Source organism: Arachis hypogaea, chromosome 11 (assembly GCF_003086295.3).
Source record: "Arachis hypogaea cultivar Tifrunner chromosome 11, arahy.Tifrunner.gnm2.J5K5, whole genome shotgun sequence".
Classification (NCBI taxonomy): domain Eukaryota; kingdom Viridiplantae; phylum Streptophyta; class Magnoliopsida; order Fabales; family Fabaceae; genus Arachis; species Arachis hypogaea.
The window spans coordinates 25,875,352-25,895,776 of NC_092046.1; the positions used below are offsets into that span (position 1 = coordinate 25,875,352).

The 20,425-nt window shown below is 40.2% G+C and overlaps 1 non-coding gene across 1 annotated transcript; it reads right to left on the reverse strand.

Annotated features, from left to right (window-relative positions):
* Positions 1 to 19,373: 19,373 nt before the first annotated feature.
* On the reverse strand, positions 19,374 to 19,481 carry LOC112725530 (small nucleolar RNA R71). The gene has a single exon (XR_003164633.1). It is a non-coding gene; the product is annotated as a small nucleolar RNA R71 (small nucleolar RNA).
* Between the last annotated feature and the right edge of the window lie 944 nt (positions 19,482 to 20,425).

Consider the following 20,425-nt stretch of genomic DNA (forward strand, 5'->3'; position numbering starts at 1 on the left):
TGCCAAGGAGATCAATGAATGCATTGATTGAGGAAGAGATGAAAATGAACTTGATCCGGAGAATGCAACATCTCCTAAGCCCAATGAATTTCCCATTTCTGATCTTACCCATTCTCTTTACTTTATGCCATTTACTTTCATGCTAAACTTCCCTTCCCCATTTAAGATTCTGCAATTTACTTCCCGTCATTTATTTTCTGCTATTTACTTTCCCGCCATTTAATTTCCTGCAATTCTCAACTCACTTTCTGCTTAGCTCAACTAGAACATTCTTCCAATTAAAGTTGCTTGACCAATCAATCCCTGTGGGATTCGACCTCACTCTACTGTGAGTTTTTACTTGACGACAATTCGGTATACTTGCCGAAGGAAATTTGTTGAGAGACAAGTTTTCGTGCATCATATACTCGCAACACTGTTCTATTATATTATAATCTCTTAATTGGTCTACTCTCTGCCACGCATCAGTATCCATCCAAGAAATAATAATACTCATGCCCAACAAGCCTCTCCAACATTTGATCCATGAACGGTAGAGGGAAATGATCCTTCCTTTTGGCTTCATTGAGCTTTCTGTAGTCTATACACATGTGCCATTCAGTCACTGTTCTTCTTGGTGTCAACTCATTCCTTTCATTTGGCACAACTGTGATTCCTTCCTTCTTAGGGACTACTTGAACAAGGCTCACCCAAGGACTATCTGAAATGGGATAAATCACCCTACTTGCCATAGCTTGAGCACTTCCTTTTGTACCACTTCCATCATTGATGGGTTTAACCTTCTTTGTGGCTGGATTGAAGGCTTGGCATCCTCTTCAAGCAGGATCTTATGCACACACATTGAAGGGCTTATCCCCTTTAAATCTGAGAGTGTCTACCCAATGGCATCCTTGTGCTGTCTCAGCACCTTGATGAGCTCTTCCTCTTGTTCCTTACTCAAAGTTGAGTTGATTATTACTGGATATGTGTCATTGCTCCCCAAGTAGGCATACTTCAAGCTTGGACGCAAAGTCTTCAATTCCAGCTTTGGTGCTTCTACTTTTTCCTTGTTTGTCTTGTCTGGCATGATCGAGCCTTCCATGCTTTCTTATGGTAGCTCACCACATGATGTTTGTTGCTCTTGCTCCATTGCATCTACAAGTTTGTCTTCTTCCAAGACTCCTTAGACTAGTGCCTCCATTATATCTACCATCATACACTCTCCAATGGACTCTTTGGGGTAACTCATAGCAGTGAAAACATTGAATACCATCTTTTCTTCATGAAGCCTGAGAACCAATTCTCCCTTTTGTACATCAATTATAGCTCCAGCTGTTGCCAAGAATGGCCTCCCTAGTATGATTTATGCATTGGCCTCTTCTTCCATATCAAGCACTACAAAATCTACTGGAAAGATAAATTCTCCCACCTTAACCAGTAAGTCCTCCACTACTCCATGGGAAATTTTGAATGTCCTATCAGCTAGTTAAAGTGCCATCCTTGTTGGTTTGGCCTCTTCAATTCTCATTTTCTTCATCATGGCCAAGGACATAAGGTTGATGCTAGCTCCCAGATTACACAATGCTTTCTCAATGCTAATGTCTCCTATGATGCATGGGATTTGAAAACTCCAGGATCTTTCATCTTTTGGGGAAGCTTCTTTTGTATAATGACACTACATTCCTCTATGAGTACTACAGTCTCCTTTTCTCCCTAGTTTTTTTTCTTGGTCATGAGCTCCTTTAGGAACTTGGCATAGAGTGGCATTTGCTCTAGTGTTTCAACAAAAGATATGTTAATTTGAAACTTCTTGAAGATCTCCAAGAACCTAGAAAACTGGTTGTCTTTTCCATCTTTTCTTAGCCTTTGTAGGTAGGGTGCTTTCGGTACATATGGCTTCAAGATTTCCTTTGGTGGGGTTGGAGTATGTATCTCTTCTTCCTCTTGAATTCTGAGTTCTTGGTAGCCTCTTCTTCCTATAAGTTGTGGCTTGAGGGTACCTCCTTCACCACCTTCCCACTTCTTAATGTGATGGCCTTGCATTCCCCCCTTGGATTGGTCACGATATCGCTGGGGAATACATTTGTAGACATGGGCATTTGCTTGGATAGGTATCCAAATTGTGCTTCCAGTTTTGTGAGTGCTGCTCCTTGGTTTTTTTTATATTTGATCTGACCTCTTCTTGGTATGCATCTAACTTTTTGTCAGTTTGTGCTTGTTTCCCTACAACAGCAGCAGCAGTAGCAACACCTTTTGTCATCATGTTGTGCAGTTAAAGATGATACATTGTGAGAATAGTTGCTGTGTGGTTGTTGATTGGATTGGAAAGGGGCATTATGTGAGTCGTGGTAAGATCTATGATTGTGTGATTGATAGTTGGGGTTGTTGTATTGGTTAGAGTGGTTTCGTTTGTGGTTTTGGGCATGGTTTTATTGGTTTTCCCACTCAAAATTTGGGTGGTTCTTCCAACCTGGATTGTAGGTTTTGGCATTGGGATCATTGGTTGTCTGGGTGGATTGTTCACATAGTTGGCCTACTCCCAATCATATTCAGCTTCCAAACTAGTTCCTTCTTGCACTGATGCTTGAGTGTTGATTATCGAGACTTGATTCTTCTCTATTTGCTTGGTTAGAGCTGCCAATTAGGCTGTGATCACTTTGTATTGACCCAGCAGAGCATCCATCTGGTTTAGCTCCAACACCCCCTCCTTGGGTTCTGGTGCACGAAATTACAATCACACATTTGCAACTCCGCACAACTAACCAGCAAGTGCACTGGGTTGTCCAAGTAATACCTTACGTGAGTAAGGGTCGATCCCACGGAGATTGTCGGCTTGAAGCAAGCTATGGTTATCTTGTAACTCTTAGTCAGGATATCAATAATTCTCAGATTTAATTGTAAAAAGTAAAAGAACATGAATAAATACTTGTTTTGCAGTAATGAAGAACAGGTTGAGGTTTTGGAGATGCTTTGTTTTCTGAATCTCTGCTTTCCTACTGTCTTCTTCTTCATGCACGCAAGGCTCCTTCCATGGCAAGCTTTATGTTGGGCATCACCATTGTCAATGGCTACTTCCCATCCTCTCAGTGAAAATATTCCAAATGCACTATCACCGCACGGCTAATCAGCTGTTGGTTCTCGATCATGTTAGAATAGGATCCATTGATCCTTTTGCGTCTGTCACACGCCCAACACTCGCGAGTTTGAAGCTCGTCATGGTCATCCCTTCCAGATCCTACTCGGAATACCACAGACAAGGTTTAGACTTTCCGGATCTCAGGAATGGCTGCCAGTAATTCTAGCCTATACCACGAAGGTTCCAATCTTAGATTAGAAACCCAAGAGATACACATTCAAGCTTGATTGCATGTAGAACGGAGGTGGTTATCAGGCACGCGTTCATAGGTGAGAATGACGATGATTGTCACGGATCATCACATTCATCAGGTTGAAGTGCGAATGAATATCTTAGAATAGAAGCAAGCGTGATAGAATGGAAAATAGTAGTAATTGCATTAATTCATGAAGAACAGCAGAGCTCCTCACCCCCAACAATGGGGTTTAGAGACTCATGCCGTAGGAGATACAATATGAAACGGGTAGAATGTCATGAGGTACAAGATGAATTGCTAAAAGTAGTTTTTATAGTAAACTAGTGACCTAGGGTTACAAAAAATGAGTAAGCTAGGGTGTTTAGTGTAAAAATCCACTTCCGGGGCCCACTTGGTGTGTACTTGGGCTGAGCATTGAAGCTTTCATGTGTAGAGACTTTTCTTGGAGTTAAATTCCAGCTTTCATGTGTAGAGACTTTTCTTGGAGTTAAACGCCAGAATTCTTAAGCTGACTTGGAACGCCGATTTGGGCCATCAAATCTTGGGCAAAGTATGAACTATTATATATTGTTGGAAAGCCCAAGATGTCTACTTTCCAAAGCAATTGAGAGCGCGCCAATTGGGTTTCTGTAGCTCTAGAAAATCCACTTCGAGTGCAGGGAGATCAGAATCCAACAGCATCTGCAGTCCTTTTTCAGCCTCTGAATCAGATTTTTGCTCAGGTCCCTCAATTTCTGCCAGAAGATACCTGAAATCACAGAAAAACACGCAAACTCATGGTAAAGTCCAAAAAAGTAAATTTTAAATAAAAACTAATAAAAATATAATAAAAACTAACGAAAATATACTAAAACATACTAAAAACAGTGCCAAAAAGCGTATAAATTATCCGCTCATCACAACACCAAACTTAAATTGTTGCTTGTCCCCAAGCAACTAAAAATCAAATAGGATAAAAAGAAGAGAATATACAATGAATTCCAAAAACATCTATGAAGATCAGTATTAATTAGATGAGCGGGGCTTTTAGCTTTTTGCCTCTGAACACTTTTGGCATCTCACTTTATCCTTTGAAGTTCAGAATGATTGGCTTCTATAGGAACTCAGAATCCTGATAGTGTTATTGATTCTCCTAGTTAAGTATGTTGATTCTTGAACACAGCTACTTTATGAGTCTTGGCCCTGACCCTAAGCATTTTGTTTTCCAGTATTACCACCGGATACATAAATGCCACAGACACATAACTGGGTGAACCTTTTCAGATTGTGACTCAGCTTTGCTAGAGTCCCCAATTAGAGGTGTCCAGAGCTCTTAAGCACAATCTTTTTTCTTTGGACCACGACTTTAACCGCTCAGTCTCAAGTTTTCACTTGACACCTTCACGCCACAAGCACATGGTTAGGGACAGCTTGGTTTAGCCGCTTAGGCCAGGATTTTATTCCTGAGGGCCCTCATATCCACTGATGCTCAAAGCCTTGGATCCTTTTTATTACCCTTGCCTTTTGGTTTAAAGGGCTATTGGCTTCTTCTTCTTGCTTTTTCTTTCTTTTTCTCTTCCTTTTTTTTTCTCATATCATCCTCTCTTTTTTTTTTCATTCACTGCTTTTTCTTACTTCAAGAATCAATTTTTTTATTTTTCAGATTATGAATAACAAATCTCCTATTCCATCAGTCTTTCAAGAGCCAACAATTTTAACATTCATAAACAACAAATTCAAACATATGCACTGTTCAAGCATTCATTCAGAAAACAAGAGTATTGCCACCACATCAAAATAATTAAACTGTTTTAAAATTTGAAATTCATGTACTTCTTTTTCTTTTTCAATTAAAAACACTTTTTATTTAAGAAAGGTGATGGATTCATAGGACATTCATATCTTTAAGACATAAACTTTAAATTTTATTAATCATGGAATAACAATAAGACTCAAAAATAAATATAAGAGCAAACTAATAATAATAGAAGACAGAAAAGAAAAAAATAGAAAAGTAAATGACTCTTAAAATAGACTCTTAATAATAAAGGTTATCACAGAGTTAGGACTCAACAACCTTGATTTTGAGAAGTGGATGCTCTCTTAATCTGTGGGGTGCTTGGTCCTTCAAGGGAGAGCTTCTGGCGCTTCAGCTCCTGTAGCTCACGCCCCTACTTCTCCTGTTCCTTCAGCAGTTTGCAGAGCATGCAATTTTGATTCTGTTGTTCTTCCTTAAGTTGTTCCATAGCTTCTTGCAGCTTGGTAACAGATGCTTCTAGGCGGGTCCAGTAGTCAATTTCAGGAATTTCTGGGAGGAACTCTTGCGCCCTCCTTTTTATGGAGTTGTCTTGCACTTGTCCTTCCATTGACTTCTTCGTGATTGGGTGTTCGATTAGGATGAATTCATCTACTCCCATCCTCACCCCAGCATCTTTACATAGCAGAGAAATTAAGCTTGGGTAGGCCAGTTTGGCTTCAGTGGAGTTCTTGTTTGCAATTGTGTAAATCTCACAAGAAATCAGATGATGAATCTCCACTTCCTTTCCAAGCATAATACAATGAATCATCACCGCTCTTCCAGTGACCTCAGAGCGGTTGCTAGTGGGCAATATAGAACGCCCAATGAAGTCCAACTAGCCTCTTGCAACTGGTTTGAGATCTCCCCTCTTGAGTTGGTTTGGGACGCCTTTTGAATTGGTTATCCACTTAGTTCCAGGGAGGCATATGTCCTCTAGAACTTGATCCAACCCCTTATCTACTCTCACCATTCTCCTATTAAAGGAATCTGGATCATCTTGTAGTTGAGGCAGTTTGAAGACCTCTCTTATTTTGTCCAGATGGAAGTAAATAAGCCTCCCTCTGACCATAGTTCAGTAGGTATGAAATGAGGTTCCAGTTATTCTCTGATTATCTGTTAGCCACAAATTTGAGTAGAATTCCTGAACCATGTTTCTTCTAACCTTTGTTTCAGGGTTAGCTAGAATTTCCCATCCTGTGTTTTGAATTTGCTCTTGGATCTCTGGATATTCATCTTCTTTCAGGTTGAATTTAACTTTCGGGATCACTGACTTCAGACCCATTATTTTGTGGTAATGGTCTATATGTTCTTTGGTTAGAAACCTCTCTTGATTCCAAAGACTCTTTGGAGTATTCTCTTTCTTGCCTCTTGATTTGGTTTGCTTTCCCTTAGGTGTCATGATCTTGATGAGTCTTAGCTCAGTGATCACGAAAAAACACACCAAACTTAGAGGTTTGCTTGCCCTCAAGCAAAAGAAAGGAAATGGGAGAGAGAGGAGAAGAGGCAAATTCGAATGGTGGAGAGGAGGGGATGGCCGAATGTGTATTTATAAGAGGAGGGGAGGGATTTCAAAAATTTTGAAAGAGATATGCCATAGAGATATGATTGGTGGAAGAAAATAAAATCATGATATGAAAAAGATGAGATTTTCAATTGAAAAAGATATAAAGAGGTTAAATCTGATAATTTTGTTATGCATCTAAGAAATAAGAGATGATATGATGGGTTTGAAAAGATTTGAAAAGAAATTGAAAAGATACTTGAGTTTTTGAAGAAGATTTGGGATGGATTTGAAAGAAAATTGAAAAAGAGATTTAGAGAAATGTTGAATTTTTGAAAATTGAGGGTGAATAATGAAAGTTTGAAACATGTTTATGCAGAAAATTATGAGTTAAAACATGAAAATTTGAAAAAAAAATTGAATTTGGAAACAAAATCTCCTCCCCCTGCCTTTCTGGCGTTAAATGCCCAGAATGGTATCCATTCTGGCGTTTAACGCCCAATTGTTGGCCATTATGGGCGTTTAACACCCAGCCAGGTGGCGTTAAATGCCAGAAACCCCTTTATCACTGGGCGTTTTGCTGAACGCCCAGGATGCTGCAATTCTGGCGTTAAACGCCCAGAATGGTGCTAATTCTGGAATTTAACGCCAAAAATGGTACCTTTACTGGCGTTAAACGCCTAGAATGGTACCCATTCTGGCATTTAACGCCCAAAATGCCCTTTACTGGCATTTTCTTGTCAGCAAGCTCCTTTTCTCTGCTTTTTGCACTGAATCCTTTTGTAACGCTGTAAATTCCTTCAATTTTGATGATTAACCTTTGAAGAAAGTGTATATCAAATTTCTACAAGTATTATTTAAAACAAATAACTTCCTAATGGCTGGGTTGCCTCCCAGCAAGCGCTTCTTTATTGTCTTTAGCTGGACCTTTACTAAGCTTCATACAAGCCTCAGTTTTGAGCATTCTTGCTCAAAATTTCTTTCAAGATAATGTTTGATTCTTTGTCCATTAACAATGAACTTTTTGTCAGAATAAATATCTTGAAGCTCAACATATCCATATGGTGACACTCCTGTAATCACATATGGTCCCCTCCACCGGGATTTTAATTTCTCGGGGAATAATCTGAGCCTAGAGTTGAACAGCAGAACTTTTTGTCCTGGCTCAAAGACTCTAGATGACAATTTCTTGTCATGCCACTTTTTTGCTTTTTCCTTATAATATTTTACATTTTCAAAAGCATTGAGTCTGAACTCCTCTAGCTCATTTAGCTGGAGCAATCTTTTCTCACCAGCTAACTTAGCATCCAGGTTTAGGAATCTGGTTGCCCAGTAGGCTTTATGTTCCAGTTCCACGGGCAGATGACAGGCCTTGCCATACACAAGCTGGTATGGAGAGGTTCCTATAGGAGTCTTGAATGTTGTTCTGTATGCCCACAGAGAATCATCCAAGCTCTTTGCCCAATCCTTTCTACGGGCAATTATAGTCCGTTCCAGGATTTTTTTTAGCTCTCTATTAAAGACTTCAGCCTACCCATTTGTCTGTAGATGACACGGAGTTGCTACTTTGTGTCTAATTCCATATCGGACCATGGTAGAGTAAAACTGTTTATTGCAGAAATGGGTGCCCATCACTGATTAGTACTCTGGGAACACCAAATCTGTTGAAAATATATTTCTGGAGGAACTTCAGCACAGTCTTGGTATCATTAGCGGGTGTGGCAATTGCCTCCACCCATTTAGATATGTAGTCTACTGCCACCAGAATGTAATTGTTTGAGTATGATGGTGGGAAAGGACCCATGAAGTCAATACCCCATACATCAAACAACTCAATCTCTAAGATCCCTTGTTGAGGCATGGCGTAACCATGAGGTAAGTTGCCAGCTCTTTGGTAACTGTCACAGTTACGCACAAACTCTTGGGCATCTCTATAAAGAGTAGGCCAGTAGAAGCCACATTGGAGGACTTTAGTGGCTGTGCGCTCACTTCCGAAATGTCCTCCATACTGTGATCCATGCCAATGCCACAAGATCTTCTGTGCCTCCTCTCTAGGGACGCATCTGCGGATCATTCCGTCTGCACATCTCTTAAAGAGATATGGTTCATCCCACAAGTAGTACTTTGCATCAAAAATTAGTTTTTTCTTTTGCACCCTGCTGTACTCCTGGGGTATGAACCTCACAGCTTTAGAATTTGCAATGTCTGCAAACCATGGTGCTTCCTGAATGGCAAAGAGTTTCTCATCTGGAAAAGTCTCAGAGATTTTAGTAGAAGGAAGGGACGCCCCAGCTACTGGTTCTATCCGGGACAGGTGATCAGCTACCTGGTTCTCTGTTCCTTTTCTGTCTCTTATTTCTATATCAAACTCTTGCAGAAGCAACACCCATCTTATGAGCCTGGGTTTTGAATCCTACTTTCTGAGTAAATATTTAAGAGCAGCATGGTCAGTGTACACAATCACTTTTGATCCTACTAAATAGGATCTAAACTTGTCAATGGCATAAACCACTGCTAGCAGCTCTTTTTCTGTGGTTGTGTAATTCTTCTGTGCGTCATTTAGAACACGACTGGCATAGTAAATGACGTGCAGAAGCTTGTTATGCCTTTGTCCCAACACTGCACCAATGGCATGGTCACTAGCATCACACATTAATTCGAATGGTAATGTCCAGTCAGGTGCAGAGATGACTGGTGCTATGACCAGCTTGCCTTTCAGGGTTTCAAACGCCTGTAGACACTCTGTGTTAAACACAAACGGCGTGTCATCAGCTAGCAGGTTACTTAGAGGTTTTGCAATTTTTGAAAAATCCTTTATGAACCTCCTATAGAGTCCTGCATTCCCCAAAAAGCTTTTGATTGCCTTAACATTGGCAGGTGGTGGTAATTTTTCAATCACCTCTACTTTGACTTGATCCACCCCTATTCCCTTGCTTGAAATTTTGTGCCCAAGGACAATTCCTTCAGTCACCATAAAGTGACATTTTTCACAGTTTAAGACCAGGTTAGTCTCTTGGCACCTTTTCAGGACAAGTGCTAGATGATCAAGACAGGAGCTGAATGAGTCTCCAAATACTGAGAAGTCATCCATGAAGACTTCCAGGAACTTCTCTACCATATCAGAGAAGATAGAGAGCATGCACCTCTGAAAGGTTGCAGGTGTATTGCACAGACCAAAAGGCATTCTTCTGTAAGCAAATACTCTAGATGGACATGTGAATGCTGTTTTCTCTTGGTCTTGAGGATCTACTGTAATTTGGTTGTAGCCTGAATAGCCATCCAAAAAACAGAAGTATTCATGGCCTGCTAGTCTCTCTAGCATCTGGTCTATGAATGGTAAAGGAAAATGATCCTTTCTGGTGGCTGTATTGAGCCTTTTGTAGTCAATACACATATGCCACCCTGTAACTGTTCTTGTGGGAACCAGTTCATTCTTTTCATTATGAACTACTGTCATGCCTCCCTTCTTGGGGACAACTTGGACAGGGCTCACCCAGGAGCTATCAGAAATAGGATAAATAATCCCAGCCTCTAGTAACTTAGTGACCTCTTTCTGCACCACCTCCTTCATGGCTGGATTTAACCGCCTCTGTGGTTGAACCACTGGCTTAGCATCATCCTCCAATAGGATCTTGTGCATACATCTTTCTAGGCTAATGCCCTTAAGATCACTTATGGACCACCCAAGAGCTGTCTTGTGTGTCCTTAGCACTTGAATTAGTGCTTTTCCTTCTTGTGGATTTAAAGCAGAGCTTATGATCACTAGAAAAGTGTCACCCTCTCCCATAAATGCATATTTCAGGGATGGTGGTAGTGGTTTGAGCTCGGGTTTAGGAGGTTTCTCCTCTTTCTGAGGGATTTTTAGAGGTTCTTTTATTTCCTCTAGTTCCTCCAGATCAGGCTAAACATCTTTAAAGATGTCCTCTAGCTCTGATTCAAGACTCTCAGTCATATTGATCTCTTCCACCAAAGAGTCAATAATATCAGTGTTCATGCAGTCATTTGATGTGTCTGGATGCTGCATAGCTTTGACAGCATTTAACTTGAACTCATCCTCATTGACTCTCAGGATCACTTCCCCTTTTTGTACATCAATAAGAGTTCGTCCAGTTGCTAGGAAAGGTATTCCAAGAATGAGAGTTGCACTCTTGTGCTCCTCCATTTCCAGCACTACAAAGTCAGTGGGAAAGGCAAATGGCCCAACCTTGACAATCATGTCCTTAATTATGCCTGATGGATATTTAATGGAGCCATCAGCAAGTTGAAGACATATCCGGGTTGGTTTGACTTCTTCAGTCAACCCAAGCTTTCTGATAGTAGATGTGGATATTAGGTTGATACTTTCTCCAAGGTCACATAGAGCTGTCTTAGTACAAGAACCCTCTAATGTGCATGGTATCATAAAGCTTCCTGGATCTTGAAGCTTTTCTGGTAAGCTTTTCAGAATGACTGCACTGCATTCTTCAGTGAGAAACACTTTTTCAGTTTCTCTCCAATCCTTCTTATAACTTAAGATCTCTTTCATGAACTTAGCATAAGAGGGTATTTGCTCAAGTGTCTCTGTAAATGGGATCTTTATCTCAAGAGTCCTGAGATAATCTGCAAAGCGGGCAAATTGTTTATCCTGTTCCGCTTGGCAGAATTTCTAAGGATAAGGCATCTTGGCTTTATATTCTTCAACCTTAGTTGCTGCAGGTTTATTCCCTACAGAAGTGGTTGGAGAAGCCTTCTTAGAGGGGTTACTATCAGCACTTGCAGGTGTCTGATCCCTCATTGGCGTTTGAACGCCAGGATTGGGTGCAGGATGGGCGTTTAACGCCAGCTTCCCACCCTTTTCTGGCGTTTGAACGCCAGAACTGGGCAAGGAATGGGCGTTTAACGCCAACTTTTCTCCCTTTTCTGGCATTTGAATGCCAGAATTATTCCTCTCTGGGCTCTTGCTGTCCTCAGAAGGATTTTGGGCAGTGGTTTGATCATCCTCTGTCATTTGTTCCTTTCTTGACTTTTTGCTACTTTGAACTGAATTATTCAATGTCTTCCCGCTCCTTAGTTGAACAGCTTGGCATTCTTCTGTTATCTGTTTAGATAGCTGCTATCTTGTCTGATTTAATTGTGCTTCTATATTCTTGTTAGCATTTTTAGTGTCTTGGAGCATCTCCTTGAATTCTGCTAATTGTTTTGTCATTAGAAGTAATTGCTGATTTAGTTCAACAATCTGTTCTTGAGGATTATGATCAGTAGTTGCTACCATAGCTTCTTTTTCTTTGGAGGGCTCATTGCTTGAGTATAGATGTTGATTTCTAGCAACTGTATCTATGAGTTCTTGAGCCTCTTCAATTGTCTTTCTCATGTGTATAGATCCACCAGCTGAGTGGTCTAGAGATATTTGAGCTCTTTTTGTAAGCCCATAGTAGAAGATGTCTAACTGTACCCACTCTGAAAATATTTCAGAGGGGCATTTCCTTATCATCCCTCTATACCTCTCCCAGGCATTATAAAGGGATTCATGATCCTCTTGTTTAAAGCCTTGGATGTCCAGCCTTAGCTGTGTCATCCTTTTTGGAGGGTAAAATTGATTCAGGAATTTGTCTGTTAACTGTCTCCATGTTTTAATGCTTGATATGGGATAGTTATTTAACCACCTCTTAGCTTGATCTTTTACAGCAAATGGAAACAATAATAATCTGTAGACATCCTGATCCACTTCTTTATCACGTACTGTGTCAGTAATTTGTAAGAACTGTGCCAGAAACTCAGTAGGTTCTTCCTGTGGAAGACCGGAATACTGGCAATTTTGCTGCACCATGATAATGAGCTGAGGATTTAGCTCAAAACTGCTTGCTTTGATGGGAGGTATACAGATGCTACTCCCATATGTAGCTGTAATGGGGTTAGCATATGACCCCAGAGTCCTTCTGGACTGTTCACTTCCACTTATGTCCATGATGGAGAAAAGGGAATTGATATAAATTTTTTTTTATTTGATTAAAAGGAACCAAAAAAAATAAAACAAAATAAATGAAAAATAAAATAAAAGTTTCAAAAATTAAGAGAAAAAGGAAAAGGATAAATAAATAATTCGAATGCTAAAATGGCTAATTAATTAAAAAGATTTTGGAATTAGCAATCAAAAATATATAATTGAAAATTATTTTGAAGAAGATATGATTGAGAAGATATGATTGAAAAGATATGATTGAAGAAATTAAAAAGATTTTATTTTTGAGAAAGATTTGAAAAGATCAATTTTTGAAATTAGAATTTTGACTTGGCTAAAAAAAGATATGATTTTGAAAATCTTTGACTAATTTTAATGCAAAATTTCGAAATTTATGAGTAAAATAAGGAAAAGATATTTTTTATTTTTGAATTTTAATGAGAAAAGAGAAAAACAACAAAATGACACTAAACTTAGAAATTTTAGATCAAAACAAAGAGAACAAACAAGATAACTTTGAATGTCAAGATGAACACCAAGAACACTTTGAAGATCAAGATGAACACCAAGAACAAATTTTTGAAAAATTTTTAAGTAAATAAAAGCACAAGGGATACCAAACTTAAAAAATCAAGCACAATTTTTCGAAAATTTAAAGGAAAACACAAAGAAGACACCAAACTTAGAATTTTTAAAGATCAAGAAGAACTAGGAGCATGCAAATTCGAAAAATCAAAAGAAAATAAAAGCATGCAATTGAAACCACATATAAAATTAAACTCAAAAAAAGACTCAAATTTAGTGACTCTAAACCAACAAAGATAAATTATTCCTAATCTAAGAAACAAGATAAACCGTCAGTTGTCCAAACTCGAACAATCCCCGGCAACGGTGCCAAAAACTTGGTGCATGAAATTACAATCACACTTTTGCAACTCTGCACAACTAACCAGCAAGTGCACTGGGTCGTCCAAGTAATACCTTACATGAGTAAGGGTCGATCCCACGGAGATTGTCGGCTTGAAGCAAGCTATGGTTATCTTGTAACTCTTAGTCAGGATACCAATAATTCTCAGATTTAATTATAAAAAGTAAAAGAACATGAATAAATACTTGTTATGCAGTAATGAAGAACAGGTTGAGGTTTTGGAGATGCTTTGTCTTCTGAATCTCTGCTTTCCTACTGTCTTCTTCTTCATGCACGCAAGGCTCCTTCCATGGAAAGCTTTATGTTGGGCATCACCGTTGTCAATGGCTACTTCCTGTCCTCTCAGTGAAAATGTTCCAAATGCGCTGTCACCGCACGGCTAATCAGCTATTGGTTCTCGATCATGTTAGAATAGGATCCATTGATCCTTTTGCGTCTGTCACACGCCCAACACCCGCGAGTTTGAAGCTCTTCACGGTCATCCCTTCCCAGATCCTACTCGGAATACCACAGACAAGGTTTAGACTTTCCGGATCTCAGAAATGGCCGCCAGTAATTCTAGCCTATACCACGAAGGTTCCAATCTTAGATTAGAAACCCAAGACATACACATTCAAGCTTGATTGCATGTAGAACGGAGGTGGTTGTCAGGAACACGTTCATAGGTGAGAATGATGATGATTGTCACGGATCATCACATTCATCAGGTTGAAGTGCGAATAAATATCTTAGAATAGAAGCAAGCGTGATAGAATTGAAAACAGTAGTCATTGCATTAATTCATGAAGAACAGCAGAGCTCCTCACCCCCAACAATGGGGTTTAGAGACTCATGCCGTAGGAGATATAATATGAAATGTGTAGAATGTCATGAGGTACAAGATGAATTACTAAAAGTAGTTTTTATATTAAACTAGTGACCTAAGGTTACAGAAAATGAGTAAGCTAGGGTGTTTAGTGTAAAAATCCACTTTCGGGGCCCACTTGGTGTGTGCTTGGACTGAGCATTGAAGCTTTCATGTGTAGAGACTTTTCTTGGAGTTAAACGCCAGCTTTTGTGCTAGTTTGGGCGTTTAACTCCAGCTTTTATGCCAGTTCTGGCGTTAAACGCCAGAATTCTTAAGCTGACTTGGAACGCCGGTTTGGGCCATCAAATCTTGGGCAAAGTATGGACTATTATATATTGCTGGAAAGCCCAGGATGTCTACCTTCGAATGCAATTAAGAGCGCGCCAATTGGGCCTCTGTAGCTCTATAAAATCCACTTCGAGTGCAGGGAGGTCAGAATCCAACAGCATCTGCAGTCCTTTTTCAGCCTCTAAATCAGATTGTTGCTCAGGTCCCTCAATTTCAGCCAGAAGATACCTGAAATCACAGAAAAACACGCAAACTCATAGTAAAATCCAGGAAAGTGAATTTTAAATAAAAACTAATAAAAATATAATAAAAACTAACTAAAATATACTAAAAACATACTAAAAATAGTGCCAAAAAGCGTGTAAATTATCCGCTCATCAGGTTCCTATCAGATGCATAGAAATATTCATTATTGGCCACAGTTTCTATGATATCTATGGCCTCTTCAATTGTCTTCTTGGTGTTGAGGGAACCTCCCGAAGAGTGATCTAAGGCCTTCTTTGCCTCTTGAGAAAGTCCTTCATAGAAAATGTTCAGCTGTACCCACTCATTAAACATGTTCGGAGGATATTTCCTTGTTAGCTCTTTATATCTCTCCCAAGCTTCATAAAGAGTCTCTCCATCTTGTTGTTTGAATGTTTGTACCTCAGTTCTCAACTTGATAACTCTTTGGGGTGGGTAAAATTTAGCTAAGAACTTATTTACCACTTCTTTTCAAGTTGTCAAGCTCTCCTTTGGGAATGATTCCAACCACTTAGATGCTTTGTCCCTAAGAAAAAAGGGAAACAAAAGCAGTCTATAGGTGTCAGAGTGAACACCATTAGCCTTCACTGTGTCACAGATTCTCAGAAAGGTGGTTAGATATTGATTTGGATCTTCTTGAGCATTTCCTCCAAACGAGCAGCTATTCTAAACAAGGGTGATCAGCTGTGGTTTGAGCTCAAAGTTATTGGCATGTATGGTGGGTTTCAAGATGCTGCTACCACAGTTCCCAGGATTGGGATTGATGAAAGAGCCTAGTACTCTTCTTTCTTGTGGAGGAGCATGGTTGCCTACTACTTCTTCCTGATGATTGTAAGCTTCACCCTCCATGTTTTGGGTTGGATTCTCTTCTTCTTCTTCGCCAACTACCCTTTTTCCTCTTGCCACTGCCTCTCTTTTCAATCTTAGAAATGTCTTCTTAGGTTCAGAATCGTAGGAGGTTATAGCTCCTTTCCTCCCTGTCATACACAACAGAAAACACAATCTAAAACAAAGGTGAACACTTTCTTGGGAGAAGGGTGGGTAAGTCAAGTTTGTTTGATGCAAAGCATCAAACAGTTAGTGTGCTTCTGTTAGAATGGCAATATATACAATGAACAATTGAGAATTCAAGTGCTAATAGGAATAAAGAAAAATAAGGACTAGAATTAAAATGATTAACAACATATAGAAAATGCTTAATCTAAGTACCCATCAACCTAATCATTGTCAATTCAGAATCAATCTCCGACAACGGCGCCATAAACTTGATGACTGGAATTTACTGTATCTCTACAATAACTCTTTCGGCAAGTATACTAAGCTATCGTCAAGTAAAAACTCACTGAGAGTGAGGTCGACCCCACAGAGATTGATTAATTGAACAACTTTAGTTACTGGGTAATTTAGTTAAGCTAATAAAAAATAAGTGTTGATTGTAGAAAATTAAATGACAGAATTATAAATGACTTGAACATAAAGAAAGCAGTAAAATGCTGAATTGTAAATAGCATAAACATAAATTGCAGAAATATAAATGACTGAATTGTCAATGGAAAATGGGTTGATAGCAGAAATTAAAGGAAGCTATAAAGAATAGGAAAGATAAGAATGGGGAAGATTCATTAGAGTTGGGAGATGTTGCTCTCTAGGATCAAATTCAGGTCATCTCTTCTTCCATCATGCAACTCATTGACCTCATGGCGTGCCATGCCATGAACTCAAGTGGCACGCCCCATAGTGAGGTCTTCCTTCTTCTTCTCTGGTGAATTGAACTAGCATGGCACGCCCAGACCTGGCATGCCACGCCTTCAGCAAAGTCTTCATTCTTCTCCTCGGGAAAGTTGGCTTGGCGTGCCATGCCCATGTTGGTGCACAAGCATTCTTCTCTGGTCCAGTAAGCTGGCGTGCCACGCCTAGGTCTGCCGTGCCACGCCCATAGTGCGAGCGAAGTTGGCATGCCACGTCTAAAATCTCAAGTGGCACGCCCTCGATGAGTCTTTACTTCCCCCTTCTGGTTGGATGAACTGGCGTGCCACGCCCAGAACTCAAGTGGCACGCCCATGATAATGGTTTGAATTCACAAGCTTGGCGTGCTACACCAAAAGTACCAAGTGGCACGCCCTTTGGTGCTGCTTCTTCCCTTCTCCTCTGCCCAGTTGAACTAGCGTGCCACGCCTTCGACTTGGCGTGCCACGCCCTTATGAATGTGACAAGCTCCTTCTCTGACTACTTGAACTGGCGTGCCACACCTTCGACCTGGTGTGCCACGCCCCTTACAATTCTTCAAAGACCCCTTTCCGGAAAGTATACTTGGCGTACCACGCCCAGCAGTGGTGTGCCACGCCCACTGTAAATCACCACTTACTGCTTTCTGGTCCACAAGTCTGGCGTTGATAAACCACTATTTTATGGTTTATATTGTGTTTAATTTTGTGGTTTTATCATGATCTTTACCCACTTATTCATATGATTAGCATGCATTTATATTTCCTTCCTAAATTTATTACATGATTGAAAACTTGCTTCCTAGAGACTTTTGATTATGTATTTTAATTCTCCTTTATTCCATTCGATGTCGTGATCTGTGTGTTAAGTGTTTCAGGCTTTATAGGGCATGAATGAGTTGGAGATTGGAAAGGAAGCTTGCAAAAATGGAAGGAACACAAGAAATTGAGGAGATGACCAGCGAGAAGTGACGCGGCCGCATGGATCACGCGACCGCGCGAAAGAGAGAAAATCGCATTGACGCGGCCACATGGCTCACGCGACCGCGCGGATGGAATAGCACAAGCGACGCGGAGGCGTGGATGCGCCCGCGTGGAGAAGCAAAACGCCGAATGACGCGTCCGCATGAATGACGCGATCGCATGACGTGTGCGATCTGCATAATCTGCAAAATCGCTGGGGACAATTTCGGGTCCTATTCTGCCCCAGTTTTTGGCCCAGAAAAGTAGACTAGAGCCAGAGAACATGCAGAGACCAACAACATCATTCATTCTAGATAGTTTTAGTTTTTGAGATCTAGTTTTCCTCTCCTCTAGGTTTTCTCTCTGCACATTCATAGTTCTTAGGATTTTTAATTGCTTTCTGCATTGGGATATTGAGAAGAGTTGTTACCTCATCAAGACTTCGTCATTCTAGTTCGTTTTCTTTACTTGGCTTTACTCTTCCATGTCCTTTAATTTATTTCAATCTTACTGTTGGATTATTTTAGAATTTATCAATACAAGAGTTATTTTTATTTTTAATCAATTCCTTTGAGTTTTATTTATCATGTCTTCCTTTAATTCCCTTTCCTATGTTATGAATTCCACATTCACAATGAGCGAGTAGTTCCCTAACTTGATGGGAAGTTGATTGAAAGGAACCCTTGAGTTGGAGTGCTCAAGGAAGAAATTGTAATTGGGTTTATTATTGGTTTGCTCTCTAGTCACTAACACCAGTCCTTCCAAGTAAGCAGATTGGGACTTTTGAATAGAAACAGTATTCCAACTTGTTTGACTTTCCCTTACCTAGTAAGGGATAACTAAACAGAACTACCCCAATTATCAATTAATCTTGAAAGTACTGCAACAAAAATAGGGTTTCCAACTAATCTACTCCCAGTCAAGGCTTTTATTTAAATTACATTAATTCTCTGATTTAATTTCCTGTCATTCAACTCAAATCTTTTTTGAAAACCATCTGATTAATAAAATAGCACACTTTCCTGCAACTCGTTGTGAGACGACCTGGGATTCATACTCCCAGTATTTTAATTTTAATTTCTGTGACATCCTTTTAAATTGATAAGCGGATTTCTGGTTGGTTGAGGACTATACTTGCAACGCATATCTTATAACAATTCCTAGCTCGCCAATTTCTGCCACGTCAATTTTTGGTGCCGTTGCCGGGAAGTTGCAATAGAGTGCTAAAGTTATTGATTGGATTTTATTTATTTGCATTTTATTTTATTTTGCTACTATGAGCTGCTTGTTTTTTTCGTTAGATGACGCGTTCACTTCCTGATCCAAGCTTGCCAGTATTCGATCCTGAGATTGAAAGAACTATTTCACGAATAAGGCAAGCTCGGCGTTGGTTAGTCCTCTCTGAGGGCTGATCTGAAACATCATTTGAGGAAGAAACCAGCCCCCGTTCTACTGATTCAGTTGATTTACGTATAGGTGACATGGCAGCACCTAGGAGAGTTACTATCCAGGAGGCTGGAGCCCCTGATTTTTCAATGCAACCGTTTCAAGCGCATCATCCAGTGGTGGCTACAGACTTTGAAATAAAGACCGAACTGCTCAATTTGATGCCCAAGTTTCATGGCTTACCTGCTCAAGAGCCTATCAAGCACCTGAGAGATTTTCAGGCAGCCTGTTCTACTGTCAGGCGTGATGGTGCAGATGAAACTTCAATTTTGCTGAAAGCCTTCCTGTTTTCTCTTGAGGGAAAGGTAAGAGAGTGGTACTACACTCAACTCGCTGCAACTGTATCCAACTGGGATACACTCAGAAGAGAATTTTTGGAAAAGTTCTTTCCAGCTGAAGTTACTGATAAACTGAGGAAGGATATTTCCATGATTGTTCAGGATGAATCTGAAACTCTCTATGAGTACTGGGAGCAGTTCAATAATCTTCTGGAAGCTTGCCCTCACCATATGATTGATAAGATAGTGTTACTCGGCTACGTCACACAGGGCATGAGGCCCCAAGATAAGACCACATTGGAAAATGCTAGCAATGGGTCTATGAAAAAGTACAAGACCACTGATGAGGTATGGCAATTGATCAGCGACTTAGCTGAATCTACTAGGAATCACAGGCAGAAACAAGGCCGTGCAAAAGCTGTTGCAGAAGTATCCTCTAGCAGAGAGACTGCTGCTTTAACTCAGAGTATCTGTGAAATGACCAACTTGCTGAAGCAGATGCAATTGAACCAACAACAAGTTTAGCAAGTTCAACCTTCTCCACCACAGCAAAACCAACACTTAGTCCCACAGAGAGTTTGCGAAATCTGTACTGATTATAGCCACTATACTGATGAATGTCCACAGCTCCAACAGGAAGACAACACCGTGGCAGCCACTCATAACTTCTATGACCGCCCCAACCAAGGGTACAATCAAAGTGGCAATTACAACCATGGATGGCAGGACAATTCTAATCAGAATTGGAGGGATAACAACAACAGAGGAGGCAGAGATAATCAGGGAAATCAGAGGTGGAATAACAACAACAATAGGCAGCAGAACCAGTACCAGCCTTACAGAGCACCTCACCTGAGGCAATCCCAAGGACCACAGAATACCCAACAGCAGACCTCTCAAATTACTTATCCTTCTTCTTCTACTAATGATGACTTACTACAATCTATTGATCGGAGACAGCAGACCATAGAAAGTAACATTAATGCCACTCTAAATGGTTTGAACGCTACTTTGCAAGCTCTTGTCTCCCAGATTGGAATAACTCCAATAACCAACCTTTGAGCTCGAGTGGAATTCCCTCTCAACCATTACCCAATCCCAAGGGCAGTATTAATTCCATCACCCTAAGGTCTGGAACCACACTGCAGGAGAGGAACCAGGAGGAGCCAAGCCCACTAGAA